This window comes from Chrysemys picta, chromosome 5, assembly GCF_011386835.1.
Source record: "Chrysemys picta bellii isolate R12L10 chromosome 5, ASM1138683v2, whole genome shotgun sequence".
In the NCBI taxonomy this organism is placed as follows: domain Eukaryota; kingdom Metazoa; phylum Chordata; order Testudines; family Emydidae; genus Chrysemys; species Chrysemys picta.
The window spans coordinates 13,499,143-13,503,937 of record NC_088795.1 but is presented as its reverse complement, the minus strand read 5'-3'; positions in this window follow the sequence as shown (position 1 = coordinate 13,503,937).

Below are 4,795 nucleotides of genomic sequence, written 5' to 3'. Positions count from 1 at the left end.
GTGCTAACTCCCTTCCCTGGGTAGCCTTGAGAGACTCCTCCACCAGTTCCCTGGTGAACACCGATCCAAACCCCTTGGATCTTAAAACAAGGAGGAATTAATCATTCCCCCCATCAATTCCTGGTGAATCCAGATCAAATCCCCTTGGATCTTAAAACAAGGAAAAAATCAATCAGGTGCTTAAAAAGAAGGCTTTTAATTAAAGAAAGAAAGGTAAAAATCATCTCTGTAAATCAGGATGGAAAATAACTTCACAGGGTAATCAAATTCAAAGAGCCCAGAGGAACCCCCTCTAGCCTTAGGTTCAAAGTTACAGCAAACAGAGGTAAATACTCTATCAAAAGGAGCATTTACAAGTTGAGAAATCAAAGATAAAACTAACACGCCTTGCCTGGCTGTTACTTACAAGTTTGAAATATGAGAGACTTGTTCAGAAGATTTGGAGAGCATGTCTGGTCCCTCTTAGTCCCAAGAGCGAACAACCACCAAAACAAAGAGCACAAACAAAAGCCTTCGCCTCCCCCCCCCCCAAGATTTGAAAGTATCTTGTTCCCTTATTGGTCCTTTGGGTCAGGTGTCAGCCAGGTTACCTGAGCTTCTTAACCCTTTACAGGTAAAAGGATTTTGGTGTGTCTGGCCAGGAGGGATTATAGTATTGTACCCTTCCCTCTATAGTGTGGGGAAATAGAACAGGGGGTCCTTCTTTTTAATAGCCAAAGCTGTGAATCTGAAGGCCCCAAAATAAACCCTCCAACAGAGATCTGTTATGCTAACTACCCTTACACAAAGCAGTACAGGCCTAGGCCTGAGCAAGACTGAACAACACAGTTCTCTGCCAAACTTGGTCAAGGGTCATGACCAGAGGAGGGAGGGGGGAGGAAGTAACAGTGGTAAAGGCCTCAGCAACCTAATAACCGTAAGTTTATGAAATATAATAACCGCTTGTATGAAGAAATTGCTTTTGCAAATGCCAACTTCTCCTGTGATTCCAGCTATCTGCAAAATTAGCCAATCATGTATCCTCTTTGAGCGTCCTATGTTAACCCCCCTTGTGCCCATAACCGTAAAGCCCCGAAAAATAATATGTACCCTGATGAAAAATACCCCTAAACTGGTGCCAAGTACCACCCCTGGAGAAAACCACCAAGTGCCCCCGTACCCAAATAAAACACCCAATTCTCGGAAAATAATGAGGAAGGTGCCAGGAAGGGGGAACGGACCCCAACCCCAATTTCTTAACTCATGATGTATTGTTTGTACTGTGCTTGCGGTTTAACGAAATAAAGGCAGCCTGCGTGCTGACCTAGGGGTGTCAGTCTTCGGACTGCACCCCAGTTCACTGGTATGTACGTCAATAAACTGGCCTCAGGCTTGAGTCTGTAAACTAAAATGAATGCGTGGGTGTCATTGACCACGACAATAGTTATGACAGATGGTGTTTCCTTCACTTAGGTTTTTAGGTTGAATGATGCTGGCTGTAGATAAGCATCCTTGAATGTGAGCAGGGGATGAAGCATCCCAGAGGTGATCACAAAAGCAGCCTGCACAACTGTAGTAGAAAGAAAGATCCTAAAGCATGGGCCTGGTGCAAGGCCTGAGGCCTGAACCAAAGTCAGCAAAAATTATGCTATGAGCAAGAGTTAGGCCCTGTTAAAAGCAGATGCTTGCCTGCAAGCCAGTGTCTGGTACACGGACTCGACACCGGCATTGCTAAAACATATTGAATATGTAAATACGTTCCAGCAGGCCAGTACAAGAACACCCTAACATAGCACATGATAAAACGGTTTGACAAAAGTGATGAATAGCGATATTTTGTTTGAAACATTAGGAGTGAAAGTACAAAGATAGGGTGGTAAATAGGAATGTTTTGTTTAAAACATCAGGAGGAAAGTACCAGGGGAAGTAACAAACATGTCATGAAATGCGTAAGGTGATATGTCAGCTGTTTATCCTAGATTGTTTGTCTCAGTCTATAAATGTTGAAATACTTCGCTTTAACCCTTCGTCCAGCCGAGGGGGCAGTGCACAGTCCTCCCACTGACTGAACTGCATGCATTGTCACGGGCACGCATGTGTTTGTGTAACCGTAACCACTGAGCTTTATTGCCGACGTGCTTCGTCAGCAATAAATCTGGCCGGGTGCCTTCGCTACTAAACCAAGTCTTGTGGTCTTATTAGCAGTTCAATCGGAGCCTGCTGTACCGGCTATCTGGCCAGAGCCAGTGCAGCATGCAGAAAGAACACACGCACGCAGCCGAACATCTAATGGCATTGGTGACCCTGACAGACAAACCAAAAACACCAAAATAAAATCAGTACACAGTAAAAAAAAACAAAACAAAAACAAAAACCCCACCAAGCATCCCCCCAAAAAGTGGTTTATAAATAAACCGGTCAACTACACCTCAGTCTACCATATATGGACAATTAAGTTAGCAATCAGCCAAAAACCACTAGCTAAACCAGGTTAAACTGTCATTTAATTTAAATGTAGCTACTGTGTAAAAGGAATTGTATTATTGCATTATTGCTGTACATTTACAACGTGCATAACTTTGCTAAAATGTGTAACCAAAACACAAGTAAAAAAAAACAACCAACAAATGGCAGCAAACAACATAAAGGCAAAACACCCAACCAATTGGTAAAAACGCACACACAGGCAGCCAAACGTCTAACGACAACTACTGAGAATTGATAGGGTGAGAAATTCCACCAAGTGGCCTTTCACGTGGCAGAGCTACTTGCCAAATGTTCTGACATGCCTATAACTCCACTTGCCGGTGAGTGATTGCTCTAAAGTAGTGCCCCTCCGTTGATTGAGTGCTCTTTGTGCCCATGTGAAAAAGTGCTTCGGTCAATTGAAAGGGAGGCCATGGGTCAATGGATGTTACCTGATAACGTGCAGGGATGGAGAAATAACAATACCTAGTTCTTATATAGTCCTTTTCATCAGTAGATCTTGCAGCACTTCATAGTCACTTGTATGCCAGTGCAGATGTAGTTCAGCAGGACAATTAGTGCAGTCAGCCATCACACATCAGAGCTGAGCCCCATTCCTGCTCGCCCTGCCCCTCTGTCACGCTCCTCTTCAGCGCCACACAGCTCAGCTTTAAAACCATACGCATCTCCTCTGCTCTGCAGCGCCTCATCTTGTAATCTCTGCCCCATGCAGAATATTCTGCGAGGGGGGTGTGGGAGGGCAGGGAAAGCGAATTCAGTGAGTGATCCATAGCTGCACTGCTAGGCAAGGGACATTTTAGGGGTACAGAGGAGGAATATGTGGGAGATACTATCAAGGCCTCAGGGCATGAGGAGGAGCAGGAAAAGAGTGGGGACTCGCAGCTGTGACTTAGTTCATTGGCAAGGTACTTAACAACATGTTTAACTTTACCGTAAAATGAAGTGGTGTGAAGTCACTATTGACTTCAATGGGACTTCTCACTATTTAAAGTTGGGCACATGCTTAAATGCCTGGCTGAATTGGAGCCTATGAGAGCTGTCCAACACCACAGCCACCCCACCTGAACCAGCGTAAAGGGAAACCGAGTGTGGTTGCAAGGCAAACCTTACTCCACGCCAGGTTGGGGGGTGAGGAAGCACTGAATCAGGGGAAAGCCAGGAGTGTAAATCTGTCGATTGTAACACACAGACCCAGCTCTCTAGTGTAGAAAAGGTCATACTGATAAGTTATACTGAGGAATAAGTTCATATGGCTATAGAAATTATTTTTATTAATGGTAAGCAATGAAGAATTTTCTTTGCATATGCTGGACAAACGGCTCTGTGTTATTCATAAAACTCCCACAGGTGCCTCCAAAATATACACTCCATTCCTGACATCTTGATGCACTGACGAGTGGATTTCATGACCCCCAAAGTCTTCTCCCTTTGCCCATAAATAATAACTCTGCATGTATCAATGCAGAAGTTACCACACTGAATCTCTCATTAATTAATGAACAGCCTCTGCCAGAGCATATAACATGGAGGCTTTCATTTCATAACACTGCAATGCAATCACAGTGTCAGTGCACATTCTTTTGCAACTGCCTCTTCTGATGCCTCGAGAGCTGTTACCTTTATGTTCTCTGCTGTCAGGTGCCATGTGAATGGCTCTCGGCAATTCACGCAGAAGACAAGAAGAAACTACTAAAAGCCAAACCAACTCAGGCAGCAGGTCACTAAACACCAGTAGTTACTGTCTTGAACCGTAGTCTGCTAGAATCTTATGCTAATGGGCCCAGCCCTTGGTTTGCAGTAAGATAAGGTACTGCATCACTGGCCATGAATACTTGAACCATATTTCAAGCATCCATGGTAGGCAATGGGGGTGGACTGAAGCAGAGATTTAAAACACAAATCGAGGGACAGAGACACAGACACATGCACTTTGTCTGCAGTATCCCAATAAATATCTTTTAGGCCAGATCCTCCACTAGTATCAATCAGTTTAGCACCATTAAAATCAACGGAGCTACAGCAATTTTTACTGCCGGAGGATGACCCGGTGCCTGTAAACATTCCAAAAGCCTATTTCTGTTCAGGGATTTGTAGCTTGCATATATTTGAGCTACAAAAGCTGTAGGATTTCTTAATAAAAGAAGGCTCCACTTCTATGTAAATATTTTACAATGGTGTCAAAGATGAAGCCAAATTCTGCTCTCCCTTATTCTGGATTTATTACATCGTTGTAAATGAGAGCAGAAGTTGCCTCACTATGCTGAAATCTGTTCTCTTTCACTATACCCTCCCAGCCCCAATAGATACAGGTGTAGATCTAGTTCTAATT